Source organism: Salmo salar, chromosome 05, assembly GCF_965601325.2.
Source record: "Salmo salar chromosome 05, fSalSal1, whole genome shotgun sequence".
In the NCBI taxonomy this organism is placed as follows: Eukaryota; Metazoa; Chordata; class Actinopteri; order Salmoniformes; family Salmonidae; genus Salmo; species Salmo salar.
Window position 1 is genome coordinate 50052700 of NC_138295.1, and position 16256 is coordinate 50068955.

The window sequence follows — 16256 nt, forward strand, 5'->3', positions numbered from 1 at the left end:
TGTCTTAAATAAATAATGGATTTATTGTGAAGGTGTAGGCTATATTACATGGATTTATTAGACTTTTTAAAATGTAGATGTTCCAAAGGTCTGCATGTGTGGAAGCCAGGAGATGTGTTTATGTTAATTAACGGTCAGTTACCGTGAGACCGACAGTTATATGCTTGACAATCACCGGCTGACAAAATGTTGTGACCGCCACAGCCCTAGTCGAGATTGGTGAGGAAGAACTTGACTGGCCTGCACAGAGTCCATCGAACACCTTTGGGATGAATTGGAATGCCAACTGCGAGCCAGGCCTAATCGCCCAGCATCAGTGCCTGACCTCACTAATGCTCTTCTGGCTGAATGGAAGCAAGTCCCCGCAGTAATGTTCCAACATCTAGTGGAAAGCCTTCCCAGAAGAGTGGAGGCTGTTATAGCAGCAAAGGGGGCCCAACTCCATATTAATGCCCATGATTTTGGAATGAGATGTTCGATGAGCAGGTGTCCACATACTTTTGGTGATACGGATTAGGACACGTCCTTGCACTTTGAAAGCGTTGATGATGTAGAGGTGAATGAAAGAAGTAAACAGCAGAGATATATGTTTGGTGTTGTCGATGTTTGATGGTGTGAAATTTGGGGAATAGCTCTCAGATTAGCCAGTCCTGTCACCGGGTTGATACAGGCAAGCACATCAGTGGGGCAGCAGTGTTTAGCTGTATGTAGGCCCTGCATATTCAGCTAACTACGCTGAACAAATATATAATCGCAACATGCAACAATTTCAAAGATTTTACCGAGTTAAAGTTCATATAATGAAATCAGTCACTTGAAATGAATTCATTAGGCCCTAATCTATGGATTTCATATGACTGGGAATACAGATATGCATCTGTTGGTCACAGATACCTTAAAAGAAAGTAAGGACTTGGATCAGAAAACCAGTCAGTATCTGGTGGCACCACCATTTGCCTCATGCAACGTATGCAGCGCTACACATCTCCTTCGAGTTGATAAGGCTGTTGATTGTGGCCTGTGGAATGTTGTCCCACTCCTATTCAATGGCTGTGTGAAGTTGCTGGATGCTCAATGGGTGACATGTCTGGTGAGTATGCAGGCCATGGAAGAACTGGGACATTTTCAGCTTCCAGGAATTGTGTACAGATCTGTGGAACATAGGGTTGTGCATTATCATGCTGAAACCTGAGGTTATGACGGTATCTCATCACGGTATCTCTGTGCATTCAAATTGCCATCGATAAGATGCAATTGTGTTTGTTGTCCGTAGATGATACCATACCTCCACCGAAATTTCGAAAACGACATTGGAGGCAGCTTATGGTAGAGAAATTGACATTCAATTCTCTGGCAACAGCTCTGGTGGACATTCCTGCAATCAGCATACCACTTGCACTCTCCCTCAAACTTGAGACATCTGTGGCATTGTGTTGCGTGACAAAACTGCCCATTTTAGAGTGGCCTTTTATTGTCCATAGCACAAGGTGCTCCTGTGTAATGATATGCTGTTTAATCAGCGTCTTGATATGCCACACCTGTCAGGTGGATGTATGATCTTCGCAAAGGAGAAATGCTCACTAACAGAGATGTAAACACATTTTTGCACAACATTTTAGAGAAATAAGGTTTTAGTGCATATGGAACATTTCAGAGATCTTTTATTTCAGCTCATGAAACACGGGTCCAACACTTTATATGTGGCGATTATATTTTTGGTCAGTTTATATACTGCATTGCCTTCTAATATTGTATCTGTTTGCCACTTCATTGGCCTGGGCTATTGTTAATTTATTTAAATGTTTTATTTAACCTTTATTTAACTAGGCAAGTACATTAAGAACAAATTCTTATTTACAATGACGGCCTACTCCGGCCAAACCCAGACGGCGCTGGGCCAATTGTGCACTGCCCTATGGAACTCCCAATCATGGCCAGATGTGATACCTGGATTCAAACCAGGGACTGTATTGACACCTCTTGCACTGAGATGCAGTGCCTTAGACCACTGTGCCACCAGATTGATCTCAGTTGGTCAGTGTCAGAGTAGCCACTCATTTCGTGTGTGGTATTAAAAAAGATTCAACTAATGTCTTCTGTCATGTAAATGATGTGGAATTGCATGAAATGCATTTTTAAAAGGCCCGTATTTGGGGGGAACCCTGCTAACAAACGTTCTCCACGTGTGGAAATCCTAAAAACACCTCAACTGCCACATCGCAAATGTTGTTTTGGATTTATTATAGAGGGGCTTTTACTTCAACAGTAAGTCGTAGCACCTTGCGGTTGTATGCCAAGCTGTTGCCAAACCAAGCGGTGATGCAGCCAGTCAAGATGTTCTAAATGGTAAAACTGTAGAACTTTATGAAGATCTGAGGGCCAATGACACGACTGTGTTTGTGTGTGGACCATGATAATTCTTTAGTGATGTGGACACCGAGGAACTTGAACCTCTCGACCCACTCCACTACAGCCCCGTCTATGTGGATGGGGGGGTTACTCGGCACTCCGTTTCCCGTAGTCCACGATCAGCTCCTTTCTCTTGCTGAAGTTGAGTGAGAGGTTGGGTTCCTGGCACCACACTGCCAGGTCACTGACCTCCTCCCTATAGGCTGTCTCAGCCCAACCACCGTGGCGTTGTCAGAAAACTTAACCATGGTGTTGGAGTCTTTTCGTGGCCACGCAGTCATGGGTGAACAGGTAGTACAAGAGGCGACTAAGCACGCACTCCTGAAGGGCCTCCGTGTTGAGGGTCAGCATGGTAAATGTGTTGTTGCCTACCCTCACCACCTGGGGTAGGCATGTCAGGAAGTCCAGGATCCGGGTGCAGAGGGAGGTGTTCAGTCCCGGGGTCCTGAGCTAAGTGATGAGCTTGGAAGGCACTATGGTGTTGAATGCTGAGCTATAGTCAAAGAACAGCATTCTCACATAGGTGGTCCTCTTGTCCAGTTGGGAGAGGGCAGTGTGGATTGCAATAGAGATTGCGTCTTCTGTGTATCTGTTTGTGTGGTATGCAAATTGGAGTGGGTCCAGGGTGTCTGGGATGACAGTGTTGATGTGTGCCATGACCAGCCTTTCAAAGCACTTCATGGCTACAGATGTGAGTGCTATGGGGCGATAGTCATTTCGACAGGTTACCTTGGTGTTCTTGGGCACAGGGACTATGGTGGTCTGCTTGAAACATGTAGGTATTACAGACTGGGTCAGGGAGATTAGTCCGGATTAGTGTCCAGTTCCTTGAAAGCGGCAGCTCTAACCTTTAGCTCAGTGCAGATGTTGCCTGTAATCCATAGCTTCTGGTTGGGATATGAACGTGTGGGGACAACATCGTCAATGCACTTATTAATGAAGCCGGTGACTGATGTGGTAAACTCCTCAATGGGCGAGGAAGAGCTTTGTATGCGTTTCTGTGTGTGGAGTAAAGGTGATCTAGACTTTTGTCTCCTCTAGTTGCACAGGTGACCTGCTGGTATAAATGAGGGAAAAAAACAGATTTCAGTTTCCTTGCATTAAAATCACCGGCGGCTAGGAGCGCCGCCTCTGGATGTGCATTTTCTTGTTTGCTTATGGCCCTATGCAGCTCGTTGAGTGCAGTTTCAGTGTCAGCATCGGTTTGTGGTGGTAAATAGACAGCTGCGAAAAAAAATATAGCTTGGTATGGTCTGCAGCTCATCATGAGGTATCTAACTCAGACAAGCAACACCTCAAGACTTAGAGATTGCTTACCAGCAGTTGTCAACAAAGAGACTCACACCTCCCCCTTAACCTTACCCGAAGCTGCCGTTTGGTCTTGTCGATGCATAAAAAAACACCTAGATGAATATTATCCATGTCCTTTTTCAGACGGTTTGTGTGTGTGTGTACTGTAACTTCAACCCTTTACCCGTGTCATATTATGTTGGACTGTATCATGGAAATCAATGGGTGTGGATGAAGCAGTACCTCTTGATTTATTTAAGACATAAGACCCTGACTTCAGAGGGATCTGTACTGGATGTATCTGAAGGCCTTTGAACCCATAACCTCCTTAGATCCAGTAATTCATGTCTCAGCAATTCCAGCACCCTTCTTTTCTACCTCTGCACTCTCTCTTTCTGTCTTTTGCTTTGAAAGAAGCATACTGATGTTTAGTGATATGGAGAGCATTTAGTGCCTCCCCTCTCCTTCTCTCTCTCTCTCGCTCTCTCTCTCACTCTCTCCCCCCTCTCTCTCTGTCACCCCTCTCTCAGTGATGGGTGACATGGCTGGTTCTGAGTTGCCATGGTGACAGTGCCCTGGTATGGTAGCGGGGGATGTGCGGTGTGCGTGTGTGTACCCTTGGGTGGGAGTTGCCAAGTGGCTGTGTATGTGTTTGTGTGTGTTTGTGTGTGGATGTGTGTGTGTGGTACATGTGTGTGGTGTACTGGCCTCCTGCAGATGTTCCCTGGCCCTCACACCTCCTGCCAGCTGCTCCCCCCCCCCCCCCCAGCTCTTAATTAAGAGCCCGCGCCATAGCGAGGCATGATTACACCCCCTTACACACACACTCGCGCACACAAACACACACACCAGAGGTGCACACCAGGACGTGTCCATTAGATGTTCTCTAGGAGCAGAGCGTCCAGTGCTAGTGCCCTTGAAGCCCTGTAGTTATGATGGGAAACATAAACAAGCAGCTAATCATAGCTATGTGGCTACACTCTGACACCACACAACCCCCATACACACCAGCAGGCAGTGTACTGTACTTGGAGCATGGAGAGGAGGAAGAGAAGGGGCAGGATGAGGAAGTGAAAAGGCAGGATGAGGAGAGGAAGGATGAGGAAGAGGAAGATGAGAGGCAGGATGATGAAGAGGAGAGGCAGGATGAGGAAGAGGAGAGGCTGGATGAGGAAGAGGAGAGGAAGGATGAGCAGAAGGTGGAAGGGGAGGATGAAGCGGAGCAGTTTGGAGAAGAGGTTTATTTTATGCCACTTCATCTGTTATGCTCCTCTTCCCTCCCTCCTCACTCTCTGTCCTCTCTCTCCTCCTTATTCAACTCTCTATCCCTTCTTTATTTTCTTTCTCCTACCTGCTACCTGCTCTATAGTCACTTAGTCTGCCTCTTCTGTATTCTCTCTCTCTCTCTCTCTCTCTCTCTCTCTCTCACACACACACACACACACACACACACACACACACACACACACACACACACACACACACACACACACACACACACACACACACACACACACACACACACACACACACACACACACACACACACACACACACACACACACACACACACACACACACACACGAGACAGAACACCACAGTTAATAATTCCCTAATTTCCTCTCTTAACGGCAAGTGGAATGTGTCGCAGATAAACGGATTTATCAGAAGGGTATTAGAATGTGAATCAGGGGTGTTACAGCAATGGACAGTAATGGGCGCATCGTTTAAACAACGTCACGAGACTAATGGATTTCAAAATGAATTTGTCAACACGGTTCGCCATGAATACAATTAGCTGAATGAGAGTGAAGCTGCGGCGGTAGAGGCAGCGGCGACCTGAGTAGCGGGGAGCTACAGTGTTCAGTATGGAAGTCAGGGATGATCTGTAGGTTATACTGTACAGTGGGGGAGATATAGATGTACTGTAGACAGCTGTCCATATTGCTGCTGGGTGGAAATACTTGGTGTGTTGATGGGAGTGTAATGAGATTATGAGTGGATCAGTTGATTGTAGAGGTGCTGAGTTTTGAAGTGGTATCCTTCTGGGTATAAACTGTCTGAATCAATTCATTATTGTTTTCATGTCATTGTATTCGTGTCATTTCAGCACAAGCTATCAAAAGATTTCCATGTGACAATGTTGTATTCAATTGGAAAAATTATTAGATTTGCAAAAAGCAATCAACATACTCACATTTTGTGAGTTAAGTCTTATTTCCCAGCCAACTTTTAACCAAAGTCCAGTGACATGGCTCCAAGTTGGGTTGATTTCACACTGAATCCACATTAGACAACTTAATCAAATGTCAATCAGAAGTCGAATTTGAACTGATGTCTGTGCCCAGCGGGGTATTCTTTAATTGCTCTGGGGGTCAGTGGTTTGGGTGAGGATATCACAGTGCCGCTTTAGTAAGGGGTTGTTTTGAAAGAAACACCCAGCCAAGATGGGAGGTGGTGTGATATGTGTGATGCAGTGTGTGTTTTGTTGCGTCTCACCACTGTTGTTGTTATTACTGTAATGTCCCAGAACATGACATTAGCCTTAATAACATAATCACTCATCCACTGTGATCAGACACCAAGAGAGCAGAGCAGAAATACAGGGAGAGGAGGAGAGAAAGGGAAAGATATAGGGAGGAGAGAGAGAAACAACCAGGGAGAAGAGACACAGAACCAGGGATGAGAGGGAGTGGGGGGAGGAAAAGGGAGGAAGGGATAGAAAGAGATAGGTAGGGAGAGAAACAGAGAGAAATACAGTCATGGAGGAGAGACACAGAACCAGGGATGAGAGGGAGTGGGGGGAGAAAAAGGGAGGAAGGGATAGAAAGAGATAGGTAGGGAGATAAACAGAGAGAAATACAGTCATGGAGGAGAGACAGAGTGGGAGTTTATTGTAACCCGCTCTCTCTCTCTCTCTCTCTCTGATTGGCTGAGATGAAAACACAAACAGATGAGATCGACTTCTATGGGTGTGTCTCTGTCACTGTTGGCCATAGATAAAAAGGGTCAGCTATGCAAGTTATGTCATTATATGACTATAAGCCATTGAAATATGGATTTTGGAAGGACAAATGATGCTGCCAAGACAGACACTTAGTTGAAAACATAAAGCTGTGGATAGTTGATATCAGCTACTGCCGATCCCTCCCCACCGCCACTTTAGCCCACCCCACTCAGCCTCCTCCAGCGTCCAGGGAGAGAGAGGGTCTGTGGGAAGGCAGGCAGGGAAACGGTAGGGGCGCTCTGAGCCTCCTGAATACTAATGTCCCACTTTACAACTCACCCTCACTCGTACACACACACCACGCTCTTCCTCCCTCCCTCCCTCCCTCCCTCCCTCCCTCCCTCCCTCCCTCCCTCCCTCCCTCCCCCCCCACACACACACACACACACACACACACACACACACACACACACACACACACACACACACACACACACACACACACACTGTGCCACCCTCTGCTCTCCCGCCCCTTTGCAGCCCCTCCACAGTCCCTCACAGCCAGCGCTGAACAAAGCTCCCTAATTATGGGCAGGTCTCCATGTCCACCCGGGCGCTCTTAACGACGTCGCTGATTAATTAGAGGGAGGTGTGGGGGCAGGAAGTCTCACCCTCGCCACCGCTGCCGCCACGATAACACCAACTTCACCCGCGCCACAACGTCACACCTCACCCGCACACACACGCACTTGCATTAACACACACACTCTCTCGGAGACGTGTGGCGAGAGCAGGATTAGTGTGGGATTATATGACAATGTGAGACACAGCCAGCTTTAGACACTGAGAATGATAAACTGTGTGAACTAGACACAGACGAAGTCGACACTCTTCAGTTGCCAGGTCTGTATTGTAAAATATACATAGTAACCTACTTTGTTAAATACAGGTAAGTGGGTAGATAGACAGAAATAGCTAGGGGTGTTGGATATGGATCATTTTCAATTCAATACAATTTCATTTCCATGTCTCCTCAGTGCCATAGTCGTCGGTTTACAGATGTCTACATCCTCCACCTAATACACATACAACAAACGTCGCAATCCGCCAATGCAATATGGCCATGTTATGTTTGTAAGAAAGGAAGTGGTTAGCTAGCCCTATTTACTGTGAATCCTTTAGAAAATCAGGCAAATTTGAGAGCAGGAAGTGAGACCCAGGTGTGTTTGGTCTCCTCTGAAGTGATGTGTATTCATTGCCACTGCTGCATGCGGCTCACTGTTGCCACAAAATGGCCTCTGCCGCGTCTATATGTGTGATTTGTGTGTGTCCGACCCTGAGGTCCACAATGAATACAGGGCACAAAGAGACAAGTGTATTGCCGCTGCACACACACACACACACACACACACACACACACACACACACACACACACACACACACACACACACACACACACACACACACACACACACACACACACACACACATAAACCTACACAAACACACATGCACATATGCACACACACGTACGCAGGCACACAAAGGCGCGCGCACACTTCAGACTGGGTCACTCAGGTTCAAGGCATTTGTATTCATCATATGTTTTTACATTTGCTTTACCACCTACAGTGTTCCATCGAGCTGAGACATGACTGTCTGCTCTCTGACTCTGTATACCTTGATGCACTTGAATATGCACGCAAAATATGCACGCAAAACATGTGGGTGTTTGAGTGTGTGGTATGTGCACAAGACAAGCATGGTGCGTTTGCACTTGGACCAACCTTTTCTACAACTCCATTTTAGGATGTTACAATATCTCTTCGTGACAGGGAGCGTTAGATACTGCACACACACAAACACACACACACACACACACACACACACACACACACACACACACACACACACACACACACACACACACACACACACACACACACACACACACACACACACACACAGCCGCCCCTCCCCACAATTCCCCCCCCCCCACACACCCAATATCCTAAAACACACAGACACACACAATCCACATCACTCCCATTACAGCCAGTGTTGGACGGATCATTTCCACTGTGGCTGCTGAGATCTTCATTAGGCTGGCAGAGGGCTGCCCTGTTAGACATGGCTATTATCAGGATGATTACCACCACACCACATCCCATCATCGTTACTGTTGTCACCGGCCGCCCACGGGAGCCTCCTCAGTCGGGACAAGGCTGTGGGTTTGTCCTCTGTGCCCTTCCGTGTCCCCTCCTTTGGTGGCTTGACGCTAATGCCTGATGACATCCCTGCAGCAGTGAGCGGTGTGTGTCACCTTTTTAGCGGTGACGTGAGTAGTGTGAAGATGGCTCAGACACACACACACTTGGACGCATGAACGCACACATGCACACAGAGAAACGCTGCTCACGCACACACGCTCACACCCGTACTCACACACACAGTCACACACACGCACACCGAATCACAGCTCACACACAAGCATTTCACGAATGCGGACGCACATTCATGCACTCGCGCACACAGACACAATACCCACACACAGAAACGCTGCTCACTGAACTTTGTTAATAAGGCGAGCTCCTTTACCACCTGCAGCCTGGTGGTAATTCACTACACCTCAAAGAACTGACCCAGATAGGCCCAGACTTTATACAGGTAATGCTCACAGGAATGGATTCTCTCTGCTACAGGTAGATGTGTTATAGGTTTTGAGTTCACCGTTAATATATGTAAATGATAATGGGTTGATTTCTTTTTGGGCTACATGATCTATTAAGCTGGCTGTTGTGCTAGGAGAGGAAATAAAAGAAGGACAGAATGGAGAAAGGAAGAAAAGACAAGGGGGCGAGGAGAAAGAAAAGGAGACTGCAGCAGGAGGACAGAGAGGAAATATAGATATTTAGTGGGAGGCTAAGATTTACACACACAGACAGAGAGAGAGAGAGAGAGAGAGAGAGAGAGAGAGAGAGAGAGAGAGAGAGAGAGAGAGAGAGTAGTGAGATGGAGGTTGTGCAGAGCGGGCCAGGCGTGGCGTGCTTGTACTCACCCGGGCTCTAACCCGCCACAGATGAACACAATCAGGCCACCTCGGCCAACGGCGGGTAGTCATGGCAACCTGGCGGCACAGCCTGCGTGGGACAAAGGGCTGGCGGGTCCTGTGTATGTGAGCGTGTTTGTGCGTGTGTGTGTGTGGCAGAGCGGGCCGAGCCCTCCTGGGGCCTCCATTCGCCTGTCTGTGAGAGAGAGTCCACAGGGGCCCTGCAACAGGAGGAGAGAAGAGAAAGAGGGGAGGAGGGAGGGAGAGAGAGAGACAGATGGAGAAAGTGTAGCTAGAGTCCTCAGGGGCTCAGCCACAGGAGGAGAGAGAAGGAGAGGAGATGGAGGGAAGAGGAAAAGAGGGAGCGATGGGGTGAGAGAGCAGAAAAAAGACCTAGTAGAGAGCCCGTTCCACAGGAGAAAGAAAAGGGGAGAGAGGGGGGGGGGGGGGGGCAGGAGAGATGGAGAGATCGAAGTAGAGATCTAGCGAAGACAGAGAGAGAGCATGAGAGAGAGAGAGAGAGAGAGAGGGAGGGGGGCTAGGGAGAGAACCCATATTTGTATTTCCATAGGAGCTGGTTCAGAGCTAAAGTTGAAAGGGAGAATAGGGTGGAAGGAGGGATACAGGTAGAAGGGATAAAATGAGAGTGAGAAACAGAGGGCAAGGCGTTATCCATCCTCTGTCCTCTGCATTCTCCTTCTCTTTTTCCTGTCCTTGTCTTTTCTTCTCTCTCCCAGGCCAACCGCTTACATTTTTTAAACTCCCTTCAGGTTCAAAGAAGGGAGAATAGAGGAACATCCAGACTCATCACGTGTTAAATCATGCATCCTTTTAGTTCCTAAATCCTCATTTGTAGCTTTTATGTACAAACACTGATATTTCATTTCCTGCCTGCTCTTTAGGTGTGGATCATACAAACATGCATCTGAAGAGAAACTTTGTGAGTAAACTTGATCGATTTATTTTGAAGTGACCATCTATGTCATCTGTCCTAATGGGCCATTACACAATTAATGAATTCAACATTTACTGTATATACAGTAGATAATGCTATACAGTAGATAGATAAACACCCATGTCAAATCGATGAAGCTATAGTGAAGCGAATGCTAACTGCTTCAGGTGAAGTTTCAACCTAGATACAGATCTAGGATCAGATTCCCCTCCTCGAATCCCAACCTTTAACAATTAGTGGGGAAAATGGCAAATTCACCCTAAACCAACTCACCAACGGTAGTGGCACTGTAGGTGACTGACTGCCAGACAATTGACTGGCTACTACTGCTTTCTATCATTTAGAATCCAAGAGCCACAGTTCAGATCAAAGCCAACAGGCCAACATGTAGTTTGGCACTCATGTACAGCCTGAGAGAGATTGAAGCAGGGTTACATGGGGTTGTACTCTGACTCCTGTCTCCTTGAGTGCACCTCCTTGATCATATTTGACTCGATAGACACACATATCACTCTTCTGCGGTGTAGCCTGTCATCTCCTCACCGAACGGTGAACATCTTGTCCTCGTATAGAATGAGAAAGCATGACAATACATAGAAGATTATCATGACACATCAATATACTTCCAGAAATGCCATTTTATTATTTCCTGTGTCATTTCCTCATCCTCCCTATTCTGATGCCAGATCTGTTTTGAGCTGTATAGCCAACTCCTAAAAACCATAAGAGTTGGCTATACAGCAAAAACAGATCTGGGATCAGGCTACATGCTCTCCATGTTGTTCCATGACATTACACTATGGTGTGTCTCTCAGGAGGCCTTTGGCAGTTTTGACCTGCGTGGCTCACACGGCCTTTCCCATGATCCCACACCACTCAGAGACGAGGAGAACGGGTAACACACTTCTTAATCTCTACATTCATCTCACTCTTTCACCCCCTCTCATTCTTCATGTTCCTCTGTCATCTCTCACTATTTGCAGTCATCTTTCCTTTTTAGTTTTGTTTCCTCATTTTTGGAATGGGTTATTTGTCTAAATTTGTGTAGAGATACAGTCGTTTTTGTGTGTGTGAGAGAGTGCGTGCGTGTTTATGTGTGTACGTGTTTGTGTGTGTATGACATAATGTTCTCATCTGTCCCAGTCATGGCACCGGGTGTACAGGGGAAGTGGCCATGGAGGCCAACAACTCTTATTGTGACGTGGGCATCGCTTTCAACTCCAGGATCGGTGGGGAGTACAACACTGCCCATGTCCATGCCAATGTAATCTATCAAAATAAAATACCGGTAGAAGTGTTGGATGATTCAAATATGCATCTTGTTGAATGATTGTACTAGTTGTACTACTACAATATGTACGTATAATAGGATTGCACTGTACTATGATAAATGTACATTGTCTATGAGACATGATATTGTCTATTACAGTATACCATTTGAAAATCTAAAATAATATTATGGCAAATGAAATATATAATATAAGCCATGCCTTAATAACAACATAAAGAATATGATTCAATCAGACTGTATAGGAGACTCTAGGCGAGGTGACAATGAACAATACAGTAACAGTACGTTCATGAAGAAGAGAAGAGCGGTGTTTATATTACCAGACAAACTATATGATATGTAGCAGTGCAGCGATAACATACTATGAGGACAATCGCACATCAAATGTAGTGAAATGGCTCAATAAAAGGCAACGACAACAGGGTAATGCAATGCCAGTGATTTGGTTGTGACATCAGCTGGAGAGATAATGTATGAGTCCCAAATTGCACCCTATTTCCTGTATAGCGTACTACTTTTGATGGGCCGTGGTCAAAAGCAGTGCACAAAATAAAATAGGGAATAGGGTGGTTTTTGGGAGGCAGACTAGTTAAAGTGAATCATAGCGCTGAGGCTTGATAATGATGACAAAGGGACCACGGGCGTATCCACAACAGAACAATGCATTTGCAGTGCATTTCTTCCATAAAGCCCAGTAATCAATACGTCTATTGCAGCCAGTTTAGGTGTTGATGTTCAGCTGTATTTGTGAATTAGAGTTTACACAAGTGGTGATGAGAGAAATCAATCTAATTAGTGTGTGTGTTATTGAGCCATATAGACCTAATTTAACATCTCATTTTGGGTTTGAGGTGTTGTAGTTCGTTTTTTAGTGAGGATGACTAATACAATACAGCCGTACAGTCCAGAGCGTAAGTATGCATCAACAAGAAAATGTATTGGGACATTTGAATAAGAATATCCTCTGAAAATCACTGTTTTGATTCTAGTGTCACTCTATAATGCTAAAAGCCAACAGCTGTTCAAACCAATTCACCGAGCTAGATTGGCATCATAATTAATGAGCAGTAATAAATAATCTTTGGAATGAACTGTTACCCCTGACCTCTTCCCTCTGCCCCGTGACCTCTGACCTTTGACATGGCCAGGTATCGATCTTCTGGACAGCACGGTGACGGACTCCGTGGAGGCCACATCTCTGACCTTCAACAACGACTTCATTGATGTGTATGTGTGCTGCTGGGGCCCGCGGGACGACGGACAGGAAATGGCCGGGCCGGGGACACTCACACAGAAAGCACTGAGGCTGGGCAAGGTAAGGTTAACACACACACAGGCAAAGTACATGCAAGCACGCAAGTATACACACACCCATACTGTACATGCACATACACATGCACGTCCACACACTCAAACTCATGCAAGCATGCATACTCGCTTTTCTCTATTCAATGTAATTCTATTCCATTCTATTATATTTGATCCTTCCACCAACTCTCCTCTCTCTTTCACCTTAATACAGGGGCGAGGTAGGCAGTATCTTTGTGTGGGCGTCTGGTAATGGTGGGTTGGTGAACGACCACTGTGGAGCAGACGGCTATGTCAACAGTGTCTACAGCATTGCCGTTGGGGCTGTCACTCACACGGGCAAGCCCGCCTTTTTAGGTGAGCCCTGCCGTCATGGCTGTCACTCTAATTGGAGCCAGTTTGGGAAATACACTACCCCTAGTAAGTCTCTCTGTGTGCGTGTATATCTATTCGACACTGTGTGAGAGTGAGTGCAGCCCTGCTCTTTAGCTCCTGTTAGCAGCCTGTTAACTGCTGTGATATTTTTAGCGGCCTCACGGTTGACCTGGGCTGGCGGATATGTGTGGATGCACACACACATATACACACACAATCGCAAGTGTTAATTGGAGGTGAAGCGTAGCACCGCGGCTGAAGCGGCAGAGAAAAAGAGTGAACGAGGGAAGGAAGAGAGGTGTTGATGTGCACTCAGTTCAGGAGTGTGACAAAGTCGAAGGCCAGGAAAGAAAAATGTCTGCATGCCCTGCTCAGCTCCATGGATATAGACTAAACAGTGTAATATTACCCTGTAACACATACCACTGTCTGTGACTATTGCCACTACCAGTCTACTCCCCTGCGGCATTCAGTCAGTCACCACATTGATGGTCAGAGGTGTTTCCTACGAAGAAAGCTAGATTTACTCAGGGTTTTCTAACGCTAACTGGCTTCAGTTAGCGTCACATTTCAGCTCAGGCTTCATCCGTACAACGACGGTGGATATTGCTTGTCCGCCTGCCGCTAACTGTAGCAGGCTTGTAGCTGCGTGTGATCGTTGCACATGGCTAGTGGAATACTCAACTCTTCATTGAGACAATGCTGCGACATCAATCCATTTGTGAGTCAGTGCCACATTTACCTTTGTGCCCAAATCTAAATGAAAGAAAAGTTATCGTGCAAATTCAGCAGGCTATGTTGTGAAATAGGCTTTTAAAAGTGCAGTCTTTATTTTATTATTTGTCGTTAATGCCTATTTTGGTGTGCTTATCAATGCACAACAAACAAGCACCCTTTTCCCCACTGCTATCGATAACATCATTTTATTAAACCATACAAAAGTTTTACTGTGTGTGAAGTTTAAAATGCATTCTGTCATTGCTAAATGTGTAATGTGATATATTCTAGCACACACCAAAAAACGTTGAATTAACTAAATATTTATTCGGTCGTCTTCCTCAAGGGAATTGGATGATGACAGAATCTTTGCAAGAGGGAGGGAATATGGTTTCATTGGTCCTCAACTTGTGGCTCAGTCGATTTAAATTCAGTGTAAGTGGAGTAGCGGTGAGTTACCCTGCCCCGGAGCAGGTTAGTTCTGAAGGATTCGTTGCCATAGAAATGTACCTAGCTAAAAGGTGAGCCACTTTCGTATGACTGGTTATCCCGAGTTGAACTCCGAGTTGACCAAAGTTACCTCGCTAACTCCTCAAAACTGCATTGTAGGATACCCCTCAGGTGTGGAGGAGCGTTAGGTGTGTATATGTGTGAGAGTGAGTGAGAAATATCCCCTGGTCGCTGTTACAAAATCAGTTCCCCCACGTGTGACTTCACTGAATTCTTCACCCGAGAGCAAAATAGCTAACTACAGAGTGTTTGTGTGAATTTGTTTGTTTGGTTAAACAAAGAGTGTACTACACACATTCAACAATTATCCCAGGTGCATGGTCTAAAAAACTATACCGAACAAAAATTTAAAAGCAACATGCAACAATTTCAAAGATTTTACTGAGTTACAGTTCGTATGAGCAAATCAGTCAATTGAAATAAAGTCCTTAAGCCCTAGTCTATGGATTTCACGTGTGGAAATACAGATATGGATCTGTTAGTCACAGATACCTTAAAAGAAATGGGCCTCACGATCTCGTCACGGTATTTCTGTGCATTCAAATTGCCATCGATAAAATGCAATTGCGTTCATTGTCCGTAGCTTATGCCTGCCCATACCATAACCCCACCACCACCATGGGGCACTCTGTTCACAACGTTGAAAATTACAAACCGCTGGCCCACACGACGCTATACACTTGTTCTACAGTTGTGAGGCCAGTTGGAAGTACTGACAAATTCTCTAAAACGACATTGGAGGTGACTTATGGTAGAGAAATTAACATTACATTCTCTGGCACCAGCTCTGGTAGACATGCCTGCAGTCAGCGTGCCAATTGTAGGCTCCCTCAAAACTTGAGATGGCATATTTTAGAGTGGCCTTTTATTGTCCCCAGCACAAGGGGCACCTGTGTAATGATCATGCTGTTTAATCAGCTTCTCAATATGACACAACTGTCAGGTGGATGTATTATCTTGGCAAAGGAGAAATGCTCACTAACAGGGATGTAAACACATTTGTGGGTTTTTTACATGGAACCCAAAAGGGTTTTTACATGGAACCCAAAAGGGTTCTACCTGGAACCAAAAAGGTTCTCCTAACCCTTTTAGGTTTTTGATAGCACCTTTTTTTTCTAAGAGTATACCCTGCACATTGAACATTTTTGTTGTTGTGTGTGTGTGTGTACACCACTATATTTGTTAAGTTGCAATTGAAATGTACAGTATTCTGTTGTGTGCTCTGCAGGTGACAGTGTCCAGTCTACGGGACGGTTGTGTCACCCATTTTGCGGGGACATCCAGTGCTGCACCCATCGCGGCTGGGATTCTGGCCCTTGTCCTGGAGACCAAGTAAGCCTTGGTCATCCTCTCCCCTCCTGAACCTTACTCAACTGTTGCGTCATTTTCTCCACTGTCTGTTT